This window comes from Mirounga leonina, unplaced genomic scaffold (assembly GCF_011800145.1).
Source record: "Mirounga leonina isolate KUSES-001 unplaced genomic scaffold, KU_Mleo_1.0 Mir_115, whole genome shotgun sequence".
NCBI classification, from domain to species: domain Eukaryota; kingdom Metazoa; phylum Chordata; class Mammalia; order Carnivora; family Phocidae; genus Mirounga; species Mirounga leonina.
This window is the reverse complement of record NW_023270268.1, coordinates 64,170,153-64,190,374: the sequence shown is the minus strand read 5'-3', so window position 1 is coordinate 64,190,374 and position 20,222 is coordinate 64,170,153. Positions and strand designations below refer to the sequence as shown.

The 20,222-nt window shown below is 39.0% G+C and overlaps 1 long non-coding RNA gene across 1 annotated transcript; it reads right to left on the bottom strand.

Annotated features, from left to right (window-relative positions):
- Nucleotides 1–2,313: 2,313 nt before the first annotated feature.
- LOC118006419 lies at nucleotides 2,314–5,904 on the bottom strand. Its single transcript, XR_004678069.1, has 3 exons — nucleotides 5,855–5,904; nucleotides 4,423–4,622; nucleotides 2,314–2,462 (listed from the first exon to the last, which is right to left on the bottom strand). It is a non-coding gene; the product is annotated as an uncharacterized LOC118006419 (long non-coding RNA).
- Nucleotides 5,905–20,222: the final 14,318 nt, after the last annotated feature.

Sequence of the window (20,222 nt, the reverse complement as noted above, 5' to 3'; positions counted from 1 at the left end):
AGTCCCTCACTACATTCAAATATCCCAACAAAGGGAGGTGTTTTTGTGTGTTATGACTTGTGCCCCAAGCTTGTTTCATAAAGCACATATTAAAATGTGTACCTATTTGCCTGCTACACCATCAACTCACTTACCCATCCGTTCAAAGGCATTTTCCTTTTTGAGCCATGATGCTGGGTACTATGAGAGTTTTTAAGATAAATAATGGAAGTGGAGGGGAGAACAAATACCCAAACAATTGAAATTCAGAACAGCATTACAAGTGCTGAGTAAGAGAAAAAAACAAAAGATGATCAGGATTCAAAGAGGCTAAAATTAAACAGAGTACTGCATGAAAAAAAATGAGGGAATATTTTATGAAGGATAGAGTGTGATTTTAGCTTTGAAGGATGGCAGGCAGGCACTGGCAAAGAGCCACTGTGAGCCAGTGCAGGGGTTTAAGTGGGGAAGTTCACTGGTCAACAGTTTGGTTGATGGGAAGAGCGTGGGAGAGTGCAGTGGGGTGATGGACCCAGCTCAGATCAAAGGAGAAATCAGAGAAGCCTGTAGGAATCAAAGGTTAAAGTCAACCAGAAAGAAATTGCCCTGTGTATGCTGTGGCTAGTGTGATGTGATAGAGCAGGAGTCGGAAGACCTGCTGTAACCTGGACTCTTGTCTTCCAGGGGCTCATTTTGCCTCTTTGGGCCTCAGTGTATGTCCACTTGCATAAAATGGTGGTACTACTCTGCCTACTTCACGGAGTTGTTATGAGGATTACATAACACAGATAACTGCTGATTTCCACTGTGGATTGGTAGACCAGTTGGTTAAAGCTATGCTATTCAACTTTTGAGAACTCTGCAACTAAATAATTTTTAAAGTAAAATATCCTTCAAAATTTTCTAACACTATTACCAGACCCCCAGAGATATAGAGCAAAAACAATTTAATCATATATCCTAGCAGTGACAATAATGAAAAGTACTTATATTTTTTTACAACACCTCCCCTTTTGATATGGCTGCTATTATCACCTCCAAATCAGAGGAAACAAACTTAGAGTAGGTAAGTCAGTTGCCTGTAGTCATGGATCAGAAGACAGTAGAGCTGAGTCTATGCACCAGGTGGTCAGATGTGAACCCACATGCTTCACACCAGGCTCTACTGCTTTCAGATAAAACAAGCAAGACACAACCTTGCATATGGCTTTAATAAAAGAAAAAATAGGGGCACCTGGGTGACTCAGCCAGTTAAGCGTCTATCTTTGGCTCAGGTCATGATTCTGGAATCCTGGGATTGAGCCCTGCATCTGGCTCCCCACTCAGTGCGGAGTCTGCTTTTCTTTCTCCCTCTGCTCCTCCCCCCACTCCTGTTCTCTCTCAAATAAATAAATAAAATCTTAAAAAAAAAAGAAAAAGAAACAAAAAAATATGTACCTTCAATGTCTATTACCCAGAAGAGTATTAGCCCAAAGATACATAATTTTCAATTCTCTTTTATTAAAAAAATACACAGAGGAAAACTATTTAATGTTAATAACTCAATGAATTGAAATTAAATGAGATACTACTTTTAGTTGACATTTTAGCACATACTTTAAAAATTATTTGCATATTTTTATCTGATTATAAATTAAGGCAGGCTCATCATAGAAAATTGAAAAAATATTGAAAAGTATAAAGGAGACAATAAAGACAACCAACAATCCCATAAAAAATTAACCTCTTATTAAATGTCTTTCCAGTATTTTTTTTTAAGATTTATTTATTTATTTGAGAGAGAGAGATGGGGGGAGAAGCAGAGGGAGAGGGAGAGAGAATCTCAAGTAGACTCCCTGCTTAGTGTGGAACCTGACTTGGGGCTCTATCTCACCAACCTAAGACCATGACCTGAGCTAAAACCAAGAGTCAAAGGCTTAACCAACTGAGCCATCCAGGTGCCCCATCCAGTCTTTTTTTATAAAAAGATAATATTTTTAGGTTTTTCTGTCCCTAGTGAAATATGCTACATTGTTAAGATTTGAAAATGTTTGCATTTAAAGGTACAGGTTCCTTAGCAACAGAATTTTCACTCAATGCTAGCCTTTTTCCTGTATTATATATAGTTAAATATTACAGGTATAGTAATATATAAATTATATATGTATAATATATATGTATACATGTATAACTTATTTAATTTTTACATATACCCATGTACACCACCACCCATATAAAAATATAAAACATTTCCAATACCCCAGAAGGTTCACTTGTGTAATCTCCCTCTCAATACTGGCCCCTACCCAGGATGACTATTGTCTTCATCTCTATCACCATTGATTGGTTTCATCTGTTTTTGAACTTTGTATAAATCATACATTATGACTTACCACATTGGTACATATCTCAGTAGTTCATTTTCATTTCTATGTAGTATTCCAATAGAAGTGACAATGATTTATTTATCCATTCTACTGTATTGAGTTCTTTCCAGTTTGAGGCTATTAATAAAGAAGGTATAAACATTCTTGTACTTGTCTTGTTGGTGAACAGAGCACTTATTTCTGTTGGGCATATACTCAAAAGTACAATTGCTGGGTCATAGAGTATACATGTGCTCAGCTTCAGTAGATACTGTCAAGCTGTACTCTAAAGAGGTTATACAATTTATACTCTTTTTTTTTTTTTAAGATTTTATTTGCTCATTTGAGAGAGAGAGTGAGTGAGCATAAGCAGGGGGAGCAGCAGAGGGAGAAGGAGAAGCAGGCTCCCCGCTGAGCAAGGAGCCCAATTCGGGGCTCGATCCCAGGACCCTGGGATCAAAACCCCAGCCGAAGGCAGATGCCCAGCCAACTGAGCCACCCATGCGCCCCTATACAATTTATACTCTTATCAGCAATTTATGAGAGTTCCAGTTGCTCCACATCTACACCAACACCTGTAAGCAGGGGGAGCTGCAGGCAGAGGGAGAAGCAGACTCCCCATGGAGCAGGGAGCCTGATGCGGGGTTCGATCCAGGGATCCTGGGATCATGACCTGAGCTGAAGGCAGACATTTAACTGACTGAGCCACCCAGGTGTCCTGTCTCTTAGTTATTTGGATACACTCTTTAGTGAAATGCCTATTAAACACTTGCTCTTTTTTTTTTTTAACACTTGCTCATTTTTTAAAATTAAGTTTTAAACCTGGATATAAGTCCTTCGTTGAATATATGTATTATGAATATCTTCTCCCAATCTTTCATTCTGTTAGTTGTGCTTTTGATTGAATTACCAGCATTTTATATGAGAAAAAGTATAGTCTTTACTGTAGAAACAATAAGCACAGTAAGTTATCACTTTTTAGTTTTGTTTGACATTAAGCTATCGACAGTTTTTAATAAAATGTAAAATTATTTTCCAAAATTAGCATTCCTAAACTCAGACTGGGAACTGACAAACAAATGCTATTCCTTTATATGACAGTAAATATGGGTTAGCCTAAATCCATTATGGCTCAATCAACAAACACAGAAAAGAATTCTCTATTGGAAGAAGCATTATCAGGCACAATCTGGGTTTTCATTACCCAAATTCCTTTAAGACACAGTTTTACAGGAAGGAAGTTTGTCATTACATGAAAGTATTCTTTGATGAACTGAATACTTACAAAATTGTTCCCCTTTCACACAACTTTCCCAGCTTGGCTTGAATGAATATTCCTGATCAACCAGTCAAAATTTTTTGGTCTGTCTCTTACTGATGGTAGAGTATTATAAACATCTGACAACACAAAGGAATTAGGTGGCAAAGTGAAGTTGCAATTCTTGCAAACGATGTAGAATTTCGGGGTGCCTGGGTGTCTGCCTTTGGCTCAGGTCATGATCTCAAGGTTCTGGGATCGAGTCCCGTATCAGGCTCCCTGCTCCGCGGGAAGCCTGTTTCTCCCTCTCCTCCCCACCTGTGCTCTCTTTCACTCTCTGTCTCTCTCTCAAATAAATAATTAAAATCTTTAAAAAAAAGATGTAGAATTTCATGAAATTAATGAAAACGATGTTGGAGAACTGCTCCAGTATCATGTATAATCGTGTGTCAAGAGACTAAGTAAAAACCAAAGAAGTAAAAATACACAAAGAATCAGGTAAATTCAACTAAAGAAGAGGAAATGGGTAAAGATGATAACACAATAAAAGTTTCCACAAGGTACAGGCTTAAATATCAAAGAATTTTACAAATCCCTCTAGAAGATTGATTTTTTTAAAAACTTACTTATTTACTTATTCATGAAAAATGATCCTCCTTTGATGGTGTTGCCCAGGGTAACATGAGCTAAAGGATGTTGCATTGTGCCATTCTACAATAGTGTCCAAGAAAATATATGTCCTCTCCACATCAAATCAGGTCCCCAACATTCTTTGGACTAGAAATTGCAACAAATTGTAAAAATTCTGTTACCTTTATGATAATTATTTTCATTACTTACCTTGAAATTTGCTCCTTATTATAATAATAAGAGGATTAATTCACTTCAGCTCTTCGCTGATACCACTTATGCTTAAATAATGAGTGCTTCTTGCAACTCTAGTCTCTGTGAAGAACTTTAGAGATGTAATGCATTTCTTGCATCCACACCATTCCTCATTTTGCTGATAATGTAATAGAAGCATAGAGCTGATGCGTAACCTGCAAAAACCACAGTGACAGTATTTGCATTCTTTTTAGATCAGAATGCCTCCCAGGACCTCAAAAGTGGAAACAGACGGAAACCTAGGGTGATTCTTTTTACTCTCCAATCCTCAGTCCTTTGAATGAGAAAATGATGTTTCCATGCATTCTTACTCTTCTTAAGCAGGTACTAACAGCAATACTTCATGTTTGCATAAACAAAGCACCCCCATGCCTCATTTGGTCTTTATTACCACTTGGAGGTGATGGAGATGTGGGCAAGCTGGAATCTCAGGCTCAGAAAGCTGAATGACTTGTCCAAGGACCCACAGCTTGACAACAGCAATGCTCTGACTGGAACTAACTCCCTTAGACTGCAGCTCATGCTCCCTTCCCTTTCTCACTCCATCTCCTGGCATGAAAGGAGGGTGAGGGAAGTTAGAAGAGACATTTATGGACAAAGTTAATGTCTATATAACATCTCCACCGAATACATGGTCCTGGTATTGTGACATTTTCCAGGCGAACAACTTTGGCATCTCCTTCCTGAGACGGCTGCCCACAGTAGCAAGAGGGAAGCTCTAAGATCACAATTCTCCTCACTTTGGAGGTTGAAGAAGGCTGGCTTTTTGCTGAGAAAACCAGCAAAAAGAGCCCTCATGTGTCTCTGTCCTATCTAGTGCACTCTTCAGGGAAACCAACAGGGGGCGGTTTCCCAACACAGATCCTGTGAAAATTCGCAGTCCCTGAGTTTTGTTTTCTTTCAAATGACATTGTTTTACTTTCTGTTCTTGAATTAACTGCTCATTGTCCATGCCAGGGGAAGGTCAAGACCACAGGAGCAACACATCCAGGACTTGTATACTCATTTCTCATAGAACTCTAGCCTCTTTAAATTTTTAAGATTTATTCTAATAAGGCTTGAAATTGATTGGACTTATCAATGCACATAATTTGTAATTACACAAATAGTGACAGGGTCGAATTTTGGACCCAACAATAGGGTGGGGAAAAAGCACAAAAACTTTTGGTCTGGGGGCATCTGGGTAGATCAGTCGGCTGAGCATCTGACTTCTGATTTCAGCCCAGGTCATGATCTCAGGGTCCTGCTAAGCTCCAAGTTCTACAGGGAGTCTGCTTGTCCCCCTGCTCCTCCACCCCCCTACCCCGCCCCCCTCTCCCCCACTCCCCCTCCCCTGTGCTCACTCCCCCACCCCAAATAAATAAATAAAATTTTTAAAAAAGCAAACCTTTGATCTCACACAGCCTATGAAGGGAAGCCACAACTTGAAATAAAAATAAACTACTTCAAATATGCATTCTGAGCTCATCTACATCCAAACACAGTTCTTAAAAACCTATTATTATTATTCCTTTTCCTTATTGTGTTTATTAGGATTTCCTAATTTTTTTTTAGATTAATAAAGCTTTTGTTCAGTTTCTTAGTTAGATATGAACATGCACTCTTATATTACTTTGGATTCAATTCAAAACTTATCTAAAACACCCCACCCAGTACTTGGGAAATTCCAGATTAATTTCTTGCCAGTTTTAGTTGATTAGTTAAGCACTGAGTTGGTCACTTAAGGGAGCAGTTTCTAGTTGACTGAACCAGCTCCGTTGGGTTTAAATGCATTTGTGTACCCCTGGATTGGCACACCCTTCTTTTTTACTTGAGGAATCAAGCGTGAAGGGAGGATCCTGTTCTCATCGAAGAGAACAGCAAGTTGGAAAAGACATTTCTGCGACTTTAAGGATACAGGCATGCAAGCTAGTATACATTAATTTTATATACATGAATATATATTGTGTATGTGTGTGTGTATCTTTGAAGCTAGCTATTCAGGTTCATTCCTTACCTCCAGAGAACCCAAAATGTAATTACAGCTGTGACTTTCCTGTCTGCATTGACCTTGGAGAGGGGAGAGGCAGGAATGAGGAAGGGCTGGAAGGAGGGAGAAACTGAAGCCAAGGTCCCTCAGAGGTCACTCAGTGAATTTGGCCCAGTGAATAGGAACGCCTGCTTGTTAGACTTTGACTTGTAGCAAAACCTCCATACACACGGGACTTGACCGCCTTAAAGTTCTGGAGCCTTCTTAATTTTAAGGAGAAATAAGAAATCCTTCCTTGGTCTTTGTTGTGTTTAGAACAAAGCCAGCATGATAATGATATTCCCAGGGGTATGTGGAGAAAGTTTTCTCTGAGCTCCAGAATCTTCCTATCATAGCACACAACAACACACACGCACATTATGCCTCAGCACCATGTCCCTGGGAGGCCCAGTGTTGCTGGGAAGGAAAGAAAATAGAACATCTCTCTGGCCTCTACACCTCTGCCCATCTATTTGGCACCCCAACTAAGAAAGACAAAAGACTTTAAGGAAAGTTCACCAGGAGAGGCCGTGGAGGCCCAAGGTTTAAGAAAATCTACTGGGTTGGGGGGGCAGGGGTGGTGGTGCCTGGCTGGCTCAGTCAGTAGAGCATGCAACTCTAGATCTTGGGGTCATGAGTTCAGGTTCCATGCTGGATGGAGAGATCACTTAAAAAACAAACAAACAAAAAGGGGCGCCTGGGTGGCTCAGTTGGTTGGGCGTCTGCCTTCGGCTCAGGTCATGATCCCAGGGTCCTGGGATCGAGTCCCGCATCGGGCTCCCTGCTCTGCGGGGAAGCCTGCTTCTCCCTCTCCCACTCCCCCTGCTTGTGTTCCCTCTCTCTCTGTGTCTCTCTCTGTCAAATAAATAAATAAAATCTTTAAAAAAAAAAAAAAAGAAATTAAAAAAAAAAAAGAAAATCTATTGGGATACTTAGTGGACAGACCTGACATTATTTTTTTCCTTTTGTATTACAGGATTCAATCCTCAGAACTTCTGTCAGGCCCCAGGTAGCTGCTGCTGCTCAGTGTAAAGCTAGCTAGTTAGATCTCTTATGGCATCAGGTCCGTGAGTCTGAAAGCTCTGCTCCCTTAGGAGGAGAGGAAGAACAGTGACAGCTGGAACCAGGAAAAGCATTGACTAACTCTTCCCTCATCCTACTCCAACAAACAGGGGGAAAGTTGTCTTCTTTTAATTCAACCCTTTGCCTGTCCTGTTAGGATTCACCTTACCTTATTTTGCGTGTGTGCATCAGGGGTGGAAGGAGTCTCACTAACAAGGATTTGGCTCTATCTAAAAGCTGATGTCCTTCAAAATGACAAGACGGGAAAACTCACCTCAAAAAAAGAACAAGAGGCAGTCCCGACTGCCAGGGACCTAATCAGAATGGACATTAGTAAGATGTCGGAACTAGAGTTCAGAATGACAATTATAAAGATACTAGCTGGGCTTGAAAAAAGCATGGAAGATATTAGAGAATCCCTTTCTGGAGAAATAAAAGAACTAAAATCTAACCAAGTCAAAATCAAAAAGGCTATTAATAGGTGCAATAAAAAATGGAGGCACTAACTGCTAGGATAAATGAGTCAGAAGAGAGAATTAGTGAATAGAAGACCAAATGATGGAGAATAAAGAAGCTGAGAAAAAGAGAGATAAACAACTACTGGATCAAAAAGGGAGAATTCGAGAGGTAAGTGATACCATAAGATGAAACAATATTAGAATAATTGGGATCCCAGAAGAAGAAGAAAAAGAGAGAGGGGCAGAAGGTATATTGGCAGAAGGTATATTGGAGAAAATTATAGCAGAAAATTTCCCTAATTTGGGGAAGGAAACTGGCATCAAAATCCAGGAGGCACAGAGAAGCCCCCCCCATCAAAATCAATAAAAATAGGTCAACACCCTGACATCTAATAGTAAAATTTACAAGTCTCAGAGACAAAGAGAAAATCCTGAAAGCAGCTCGGGAGAAGAAATCTGTAACCTACAATAGTAGAAACCTTAGACTGGCAGCGGACCTATCCACAGAGACCCGGCAGGCCAGAAAGGATTGGCATGATATATTCAGAGCACTAAACAAGAAAAATATGCAGCCAAGAATACTATATCCAGCTAGGCTGTCATTAAAAATAGAAGGAGAGATAAAAAGCTTCCAGGACAAACAAAAACTAAAAGAATTTGCAAACACCAAATCTGCCCTACAAGAAATATTGAAAGGGGTCCTCTAAGCAAAGAAGAGCCTAAAAGTAACATAGACCAGAAAGGAACAGAGACAATATACAGTAACAGTCACCTTACAGGCAATACAATGGCACTAAATTCTTATCTTTCAATAGTTACCCTGAATGTAAATGGGCTAAATGCCCCAATCAAAAGACACAGGCTATCAGATTGGATTAAAAAACAAGACCCATCGATATGCTGTCTGCAAGAGACTCATTTTAGACCCAACGACAGCCCCAGATTGAAAGTGAGGGGGTGGAAAATGATTTACCATGCTAATGGACATCAAAAGAAAGCTGAGGTGGCAATCCTTATATCAGGCAAATTAGATTTTAAACCAAAGACTATAATAAGAGATGAGGAAGGACACTATATCCTACTTAAAGGGTCTATCCAACAAGAAGATCTAACAATTGTAAATACCAATGCCCCTAACATGGGAGCAGCCAATTATATAAGCCAATTAATAATAAAACCAAAGAAACACATCAACAACAATATAATAATAGTAGGGGACTTTAACACCCCCCTCACTGAAATGGACAGATCATCTAAGCAAAAGATCAACAAGGAAATAAAGGCTTTAAATGACACACTGGACCAAATGAACTTCACAGATATATTCAGAACATTCCATCCCAAAGCAACAGAATACACATTCTTCTCTAGTGCCATGGAACATTCTCCAAAATAGATCACATCCTAGGTCACAAATCAGGTCTCAACCAGTACCAAAAGATTGGGATCATTCCCTGCATATTTTTGGACCACAATGCTTTAAAACTAGAACTCAATCACAAGAGGAAAGTCAGAAAGAACTCAAATAATGGAGGCAAGAGAGCATCCTACTAAAGAATGAATGGGTCAACCAGGAAATTAAAGAAGAATTTAAAAAATTCATGGAAACAAATGAAAATGAAAACACAACTGTTCAAAATCTTTGGGATGCAGCAAAGGCGGTCCTAAGAGGAAAGTATATTGCAATACAAGCCTTTCTCAAGAAACAAGAAAGGTCTCAAATACACAACCTAACCCTGCATCTAAAGGAGCTGGAGAAAGAACAGCAAATAAAGCCTAAACCCAGCAGGAGAAGAGACATAATAAAGATCAGAGCAGAAAGCAATGAAATAGAAACCAAAAGAACAGTAGAACAGATCAAAGAAACTAGGAGCTGGTTCTTTGAAAGAATTAGTAAGATGGATAAACCCCTGGCCAGACTTATCACAAAGAAAAGAGAAATGACCCAAAGGAATAGAATCATGAATGAAAGAGGGACGAGATCACAACCAACACCAAAGAAATAGAAACAATTATAAGAACATATTATGAGCAACTATATGCCAGCAAATTAGATAATCTGGAAGAAATGGATGCATTCCTAAAGATGTATAAACTACCAAAACTGAACTAGAAAGAAATAGAAAACCTGATCAGACCCATAACCACTAAGGAAATTGAAGCAGTAATCAAAAATCTCCCAACAAACAAGAGCCCAGGGCCAGATGGCTTCCCAGGGGAATACTACCAAACATTTAAAGAAGAGTTAATACCTATTCTTCTGGAACTGTTCCAAAAAATAGAAATGGAAAGAAAACTTCCAAACTTATTTTATGAGGTCAGCATTACCTTGATTCCCATACCAGACAAAGACCCCATCAAAAAGGAGAATTACAGACCAATATCTTTGATGAACATCGATGCAAAAATTCTCACCAAAATACTAGCCAATAGGATCCAACAGTACATTAAAAGGATTATTCACCACGACCACGTGGGATTTATTCCTGGGCTGCGAGGTTGATTCAACATCTGTAAATCAATCAATGCGATACAATACATTAATAAAAGAAAGAACAAGAACCATATGATCCTCTCAATAGATGCAGAAAAGCATTTGAAAAAGTACAGCATCTTTTCTTGATTAAAACTCTTCAGAGTGTAGGGATAGAGGGTACATACCTCAATATCATAAAAGCCATCTATGGAAAAGCCACAGTGAATATCATTCTCAATGGGGAAAACTGAAAACTTTTCCCCTAAGGTCAGGAACATGGCAGGGATGTCCACTATCACCACTGCTATTCAACATACTACTGGAAGTCCTAGCCACAGCAATCAGACAACAAAAGGAAATAAAAGGCATCTGAATCGGCAAAGAAGAAGTCAAACTCTCACTCTTTGCAGATGATATGATACTTTATGGGGAAAACCCAAACAACTCCACCCCAAAACTGCTAGAACTCATACAGAAATTCAGTCAAGTGGCAGGATATACAATCAATGCACAGAAATCAGTTGCATTTTCATACACCAACAATGAGACAGAAGAAAGAGAAATTAAGGAGTCGATCCCATTTACAATTGCACCCAAAACCATAAGATACATAGGAATAAATCTAACCAAAGAGGCAAAGAATCTGTACTCAGAAAACTATAGCATACTCATGAAAGAAATTGAGGAAGACACAAAGAAATGGAAAAATGTTCCATGCTCATGGATTGGAAGAACAAATATTGTGAAAATATCAATGCTATCTAGAGCAATCTACACATTTAATGCAATCCTTATCAAAATACCATCCACTTTTTTCAAAGAAATGGAACAAATAATCCTAAAACTTGTATGGAACCAGCAAAGACCCCCAATAGCCAGAGGAATGTTGAAAAAGAAAAGCAAAGCTGGTGGCATCACAATTCCAGACTTCAAGCTCTATTACAAAGCTGTCATCATCAAGACAGTATGGTACTGGCACAAAAACAGACACATAGATCAATGGAACAGAATAGAGAGCCCAGAAATGAACCCTCAACTCTATGGTCAACTAATCTTCGACAAAGCAGGAAAGAATGTCCAATGGAAAAAAGACAGTCTCTTCAACAAATGGTGTTGGGATAATTGGACAGCCACATGCAGAAGAATGAAACTGGACCATTTCCTTACACCACACACAAAAATAGACTCAAAATGGTTGAAAGACCTAAATGTGAGACAGGAATCCATCAAAATCCTTGAGAAGAACACAAGCAGCAACCTCTTTGACCTCAGCCACAACAACTCTTCCTAGAAACATCGCCAAAGGCAAGGGAAGCAAGGGCAAAAATGAACTTTTTTGGGGACTTCATCAAGATAAAAAGCTTTTGCACAGCAAAGGATACAGTCAACAAAACCAAAGACAACTGACAGAATGGGAGAACATATTTGCAAATGACATATCAGTTAAAGGGCTAGTATCCAAAATCTATAAAGAACTTATCAAACTCAACACCCAAAGAACATATAATCCAATCAAGAAATGGGCAGAAGACATGAACAGACATTTTTCCAAAGAAGACATCCAAATGGCCAACAGACATATGAAAAAGTGCTCAACATCACTCAGCATCAGGGAAATCCAAATCAAAACCTCAATGAGATACCACCTCACACCCGTCAGAATGGCTAAAATTAACAAGTCAGGAAATGACAGATGTTGGCGAGGATGTGGAGAAAGGGGAACCCTCCTACACTATTGGTGGGAATGCAAGCTCGTGCAGCCACTCTGGAAAACACAATGGAGGTTCCTCAAAAAGTTGAAAATAGAGCTACCCTATGACCCAGCAATTGCACTACTGGGTATTTACCCCAAAGATACAAATGTTGTGATCCAAAGGGGTACATGCACCCCAATGTTTATAGCAGCAATGTCCACAACAACTAAACTATGGAAAGAGCACAGATGTCCATCAACAGATGAATGGATAAAGAAGTTGTGGTATATATATACAATGGAATATTATGCAGCCATCAAAAAAAAAAAAAGAAATCTTGCCATTTGCAACAATGTGGATAGAACTAAAGGGTACTATGCTAAGCGAAATAAGTCAATCAGAGAAAGACATGTATCATACGACCTCACTGATATGAGGAATTCTTAATCTCAGGAAACAAACTGAGAGTTGCTGGAGTGGTGGCGGGTAGGAGGGATGGGGTGGCTGGGTGATAGATATTGGGGAGGGTATGTGCTATGGTGAGTGCTGTGAATTGTGTAAGACTGTTGAATCACAGACCTGTACCTCTGAAACAAATAATACATTATGTGTTTAAAAAAAAAAAGAAGATAGTAGGAAGGGAAAAATAAAGGGGGGCGGGAATCAGAGGGGGAGACAAACCATGAGAGACTATGGACTCTGAGAAACAAACTGAGGGTTCTAGAGGGGAGGGGGTGGGGGGATGGGTTAGCCTGGTGATGGGTATTAAAGAGGGCACATATTGAATGGAGCACTGGGTGTTATACGCAAACAATGAATCATGGAACACTACAGCAAAAACTAATGATGTAATGTATGGTGACTAACATAACATAATAAAATAAAATTTAAAAAATAAAGAGGATTAAATAATAAAAAAATAAATAAAAGCTGATGTCCTTAAACCCTGAGGTTCTTTCTGGAGAACGATTATTATTTCAAAAAAATAAAAGTACACTGGTGGGAGGGGCACCTGGGTGGCTCAGTCGGTTAAGTCTGCCTTCAGCTCAGGTCTTTTTCCTAGGACTCCAGGATCGAGTCCTGCTGGGGGTGGGATTCCCTGTTCAGCGGGCAGTCTGCTTCTCCCTCTCCCTCTGCTGCTCCCCCTGCTCATGTTCTCTCCCTCTTTCTCTCAAATAAATAAATAAAATCTTTAAAAAAAAAGTGCACTGGGGAAAATAAGCATATATATTTAATTTGTAAAGAAGAAATGTAGAATATGTTTTTCTGTTTTTTACTTTAGGAAATGACCTAACTATATCTTTGCAATTGTTTTATCTTACAGTAAACACATTCAAGAGATATTTTTCTTTTGCTGAGACCTATATCCTTTTTCTGTTTTTCTCTTTCTTCCTTTCTTTACTCTCCTCTTCTCATCCTCACTCTCTCGAATTTTCCTGTTTCTGAAGATAGACTCGGGAAAAGAAAAGAAAGAAAAGGGCTAGGTGTGTGCTGACACTTTTCAGACTTCCGGAATGTGTTTAGATGGGGGTAAAAATGTAAAAGGATATAAGTCTGAGCATGCCTAGATTAGCTGGCAAAATTTCCCTTAAATATTCTAAGTTTAATCTGAGAGGGATTATTGTACTAAAGGTTCAGATCCCAGAAGGGAAAACAAAACAAAACAACACAAAAAACAACAACAACAAAATGCTGATGATACCATCTCATGCTGGATTCACTAATGCCATCCCTGGGTTTCAATAAAACAAGGTGCTTTTATGAGATGCTTTCTTAACTGTGTGAGTACCAGTGTATGTGTTTATTCATTGCAAGCTTCCTTGCCAAATTTTTAGTAGATACCTGATTTCCTAGAATTAGCCATGTTTAAGAGTAGTGTTAAGTTTCCTTTTACTTAGCTCTTTCACTTTTGCTTTACCCCAAGTGGAAGAATTATAAGCATTTAGAGCTGAAAGGATCTTAAGCTTCTCCTTTTACACGGACAGAAAATTAGAATGAGTGGCTTGCTTAAGCCTTTCCCAGCACCACATGGTACTCTTTTTTTAAATGTCTTTACTCTGGTTTTATACATTAGGTAAAAATCCATACTATTCTATTAGTTGGTTAAAGTTTAGATTGATAACTACGCTAGAAACCATCTCAAGTATATTAGGCAAGACAATCGTCCATGAACAAAAAATAACATTCAAAGCACAATTTAGATCAGTGTCTCCCTCTCAATTAGACGTGCTGTTCAAATTATTTAATAACTGGCAGAACGCAGGCCCTGGCTCACTGATGTGTAGACTAGCTGTAAGCATCTAGCTTGGCTGGAATCAGTACTGGGGAGAATTCAGTGTCTGGGGAATGTCCTACATTAGTCTATTTCCAGTTGGTGTGGGCTTTGAGGCCTGGGGGTTCACCAGGAGCTGTATTTTTTCAGGGTTTTGGCTTCTTGGGTAACAGATTTGGGGTTTCTCTGACAGCCTATTTCCTTTAAAGTCTATTAGCTTCCGTCTACTTATATTTATTCAACTCCACAGATCTTGGCTAGTTATGGTTCTTGAATCAAGAACTAAATCTGAGGGATTCTGTCACATAGCAACAGGTTCTTTTTTGTTGTTGTTTAAGAGAGAGCATGCACACAAGCACACGCTAGAGCAGAGGGGGGGCAGAGGGAGAGGGAGAGAGAGAATCTCAAGCAGACTCCCCACTGAGCGTGGCTCCTGACGAGGGGCTCAATCTCACATCCCTGAGATCATGACCTGAGCCAAAACCAAGAGACGGACGCTTAACCAACTGAGCCAGCCGGGTGCCTCACATAGCAAGAGGTTCGAATGCTTCATCCATTCTGTAAGTTTTCAGCATTCAACCTGACAGCAGGCCTTTTGACTGTGAAAAACTATAGCCAGAAGAACTATAGAACAATTCACCTTCCCCTTGCCCCAAATTACATGTCATAGAGTGGTTTTTACAATGGAGGAAATTGTCATCCTTGCCAATAAAAAGAACCCCAAAGCATGTGTTTGGGGCTGACGACTTCTCAGTCTTATATCTAACCACATTCCCTCTTACTGCTTCCTCTAACTTTAGCTTTGTGCAGAAATTCCGGCTTTTTAACTCTGCAAAACTCAAGTCCATCAGCCGTTCAACCATATTGGATTTATGGCTATAGGAAAAATGTATCTTTCTTAGAAAAACTGTATTTTCTTTCCTCCCTGTCTCTCAGGCAGGCCACATTTGATAGAAACTTGTCACCCGCATAACTTTACAGAAGTTTTTTAGGAAGTAGTCAACATACCCTAATTTCCTGATATCTTTCCACCAAACCTCCCAAAATCAAGGCTTGGTACAAGCATATACTCTGATTTTATTTATTTATTTATTTATTTATTTATTTATTTATTTATTTATTTATTTTTAAAGATTTTATTTATTTATTTGAGAGAGAGAGTGAGAGAGAGAAAGAGCACAAGAGGGGGGAGCTGGAGAGGGAGAAGCAGACCCCCTGCTGCGCAGGGAGCCCGATGCGGGACTCGATCCCGGGACTCCAGGATCATGACCTGAGCCGAAGGCAGTCGCTTAACCAACTGAGCCACCCAGGCGCCCTACTCTGATTTTATTTAAAAAAAAAAAAGAGGGAAAATATTTGCAAAAGGTCTATCTGATAAGGAGTTGTTATCCAAAGTTTACAAAGAACTCTTAAATCAACACAAGAAAACAAACAACCTGTTAGAAAGTGGGCAAAGACCTGACCTGACCCCTCACCAAAGGAGATGTTCAGAGAGCAATAAGTGTATGAGAAGATGGTCAACATCACATGTCTTTAGGGAATTACCAATTAAAATAACAATACCACTACCAAAATCCAAAACACTGAGAACACCGAATGCTGGTGAGGATGTGAAGAACAGGAACTCTCATTCATTGCTGGTAGAACTACAAAATGGTACGGCCACTTTGGAAGACAGCTTGGCAGTTCCTTACAAAACTAAACACACTTTACCATACAATCCAGCAGTCACACTCCTTAGTATCCACCCAAATGAATTAAAAACTTATGTCCACACAAAATCCTGCACACTGATGTTTGTAGCAGTTTTATCCATAATTGCGAAGACTTTGAAGTAATCAAGATGACCTCCAGTAGGTGAATGGATGGATAATAAAATGGTATGTCCACACAATGGAGTATTTATTATTCAAGTATTAAAAAGAAATGAGCTATCAAGCCATGAAAAGACATAGGAAACTTAAACGCATAGTACTAAGTAAAGGAAGCCAGTTGGAAAAGCCAATCATACTTATTGTATGATTCCAATTATATGATTTTTCTGGAAAAGGCAAAACAGTAGAGACAGTAAAAAGAGGTTACCAGGTGCTGGAAGGAGGGAGGGGTGAAGAGGTGGAGCACAGAGGATTTTTAGGGCAGTGAAACTATTCTCCATGATACTAGAATAGTGAATACAGTCATTATCCATTTGCCAAAATCCATAGACTCTGTTGCTATGTGACAGAATAAACTCTAAGGTAAAACATGGACTTTGGGTAATAAGGAAGTGCCAATATAGGTTTATCAACGTTAATAAGTGAATGACCCTGGGGTAAGATATTGATAGTGGGGGAGTTCGTGCATGTGTGTGGGCAGGAGATATATAAGAACTGTCTACTTTCTGCTCAGTTTTGCTGTGAATCTAAAACTTCTTTAAAAAAATAAAGTCTACTTAAAAAAAGATGGCAACAGCTTAGCTAGTTGTTTTTGCTATCACCTATCAGGGATCATTCCTTCTCAGCCAGGATAGGAGAGTTTTCACTGCCCTGTGATATATGTTGTCTTGCACAAGTCCCTAATTTAGGGTCTGTTTCATGTAAAACCTCATTTCCATAGACTAATTTTTAGAGTAGTTAAGACCTTTCAAGTCAGTCAGAAGTCCAGTTCAAACTGGCTTAATCAAAACTGAGACTGTATTGACTATATAACTGGAAAATGTAGGAATCAGACTGGATTTGGGCATAACTAAAACCAAGTGCTTAAAAATTGTAGTCAGGCCTCTCTCTGTCCCTGTCTTTCTCCACTTCCAACCCTACGTTGACCTCAATCTCATGAGGGCTGGCTCTCTCCATGTGGGGGCTATATCGATACCAGCATTTCTAGACTCATATTACACAGGTTAATTGCAGGTTAAGCAACACTTAGAAGAAAGAATGATCCTTTCTCAGCAAAAAAATCACAAGTTTATCAAAGTTTCTGTTTTGCTTTGGATGAGGCTGAAAGATAAAGAATGGTAGTAATTCACTTTTCATGGTTAGGATGAGTTTCACTTATGATGTTCAGGCATGTGAATGTTTCAAACCTTTGGCAATCTGAATCATTCACCAAGACTTCACCTTTTCTATGTAGGCAAAGTGTTACATAGGCAGAAAAATCTAGTCATTATTTTATATGAGGGGGAAACTTTGGGGTGATTGAAGTACTTCAAAGAGTCTAGAAAAATCCATTGCATGTGATTATTCATAAGGCAGCTTTTGAAATGAGGTCAGTATGCCCCAAATGGTATTTGATGGTTTCGCGTTCCATATTATAGTTGATAAATGATTTACCCCTGTGGAATGTGAAACCCATTCACAGTATCAATCTTGTAGCATCTAGGGGAGTTTGAATTGATGAGATATATAGCCCTTGAGTGTAACTAAAATCTTTATCCCACTTTGACCCACTTGAGAAGAAACAGCATCATTGTAGCATAAACCAAATTAATTACATGACCGGCCATCCACAGTTAAGTTCCTTGTCAACTAAAATTATTTAACTGATTTTGTTCCTTCTGATTTGTTTTAATACAGTTTGATTACCAAGAGGAAGCAAGCTTCCTTTTTAAGTTCCTTTTTAAGTTTAATTCAAATTCTATTCCAGGAACAAACAGAAGCCATTTCCTTCCACATTTTTTTTTTTTTAAAGTATCACTTATGCTGCTTTGTGGTTTTGCTGAGAAGTAACTCAAGGTAGAAGAAGGCTGGTTATATTTGTGTTTCTTTTCTTTTTTTTTTTAAGATTTTATTTATTTATTTGACAGAGAGAGAGAGAGCACAAGCAGGGGGAGCGGCAGAGGGAGAGGGAGAAGCAGGCTCCCCGTTGAGCAAGGAGCCCGATGTGGGACTCGATCCCAGGACCCTGGGATCATGAATTGAGTCAAAGACAGATGCTTAACCAACTGAGCCACCCAGACGCCCTATATTCATGTTTCTATTCTTGAGTGAATTCTTTTTAGAAGTTCTTCAGATAATAGAGTATGTAGTTATAATGTAATTTTCATTTATTTGCAATAATAAAAATTTATGAGGATTCATCCACCATGAAAATATAAAGTCTCATCACTCTCTGTATATGATTATTTTACATGATGATAAACATACCAAACCCTGTGATCTGTATCCTTCTTATGGCCATTGTTTCTTTTGTCTTTTATGTTTTTTGGTTCTTCTTAACATTTGTTGAAAGCTGGACATGAAAGACTTCATTGAATTTGGACTCACAATTGGGACAAAGTAAAACTGAGGATACATCTGAACAATGGTCAAAACAGGAACAGAAAAGAACTGAAAATTAAAAATGAGCATACGTGAACTAAGGAAAGAAAGGGAATGGATATTTACTGAGTAGTTTATCACACATGTAGTTATATAGTAATTACACAGTAATCACATGGGGGATGTTATCTCTGGAGATATCTATATATCTATATATATCTTTCTATAGATAGATAGATTTCTTTTTATTTTTTAAACTTTTTAAAAAAGTGGTTGCCTTTTTTTTTTTTTAAGATTTTATTTATTCATTTGAGACACAGAGATACAGAGGGAGAGAGCACAAGCAGGGGGAGCTGCAGGCAGAGTGAGAGGGAGAAGCAGACTCCCCACTGAGCCAGGAACCCGATGCGGAACTCTATCCCAGGACCCTGGGATCATGACCCGAGCCGAAGGCAGACACTTAACCATCTGAGCCACCCAGACATCCTTAGATATATTTCTTTTTGAAGTAATTTCAAGGTTAAATAACTTTCTCAAGGTCATCCAACTTGTAAGTGGTATTTTGTTTGACTCCAGAGGAGTTCCTTTACTAGTCAGCCTCAGGAAGAACAATCTCGCAGGCAAAATTAGGTCACCTTATTTAAAAGTCTTTGGAATATCTTTTGTGCATTCTATGCATTCTAATTGATTCTGCCTTGTTAGAAGGTGATTTCTCAAGTAAAATGGATTGGGGGCCAGAAGAGCCAATATTTGGTTAACCTATTTCTTGAGACCAGGAAGAGTGAAAGGTCTGGCTCAATAACCCAAGAGGCAGACATCCTGGGAACCCTTAAGTATAATGCAAAGGATAGTGGGGACCAGCTCATAAAACTGTGAAGGGTCAAGCAAATATCATTATCCATTTATAATTTTTTCTTGCCCAAGCACCCTCGAAGGAACAAGTTGTGAAATTCAATGTTACAAACTGCAGGTAGAGAAGGGGACATTTGAGGCCTTTTGTTTTTAAGTCTAAAGTAAAGAGCAATGACCAGCTGAAATGATATAATGGAGCAAAGCCTGCAACAGAGAGGCCATAGGAACAAGGAGCAGCCAGGGGACCAGGAAACAAAGAGGGACTGTTTAAACCCACGTGTGGCCTTATTGTCAGTCACAAGAGGGAGACACATGGATCGACCATGCTTTGCTATTACGATAATATCAATAACGGCCATGTTAATAATACTTTATCATAAAAAAATAATAATAATACTTTATCATAGGTGTTTTTGATATATTATTTCATATTCTCGAAACAACACTGCAAGGTTAGCATCAGCATTTCAGAGCTAGGTTCAGTGAAGTTCAGAAAGGCAAAGCAACCCAGCAAAAATTATAGCTGAGCTGGATCCCGCCCAGGTCCTGGGTATTTGACTCCTAAGTCCCTGCTCTTTACACAACTATGCAAAACAGAACACACATGTTAAATGTGCAGTCTTTTATTAATAGGGCACTTGATAAATTCTAGTTCTCTTCTTCCTGCCTGTGACCTGCCTGTTGGAAAGAACTTCTGG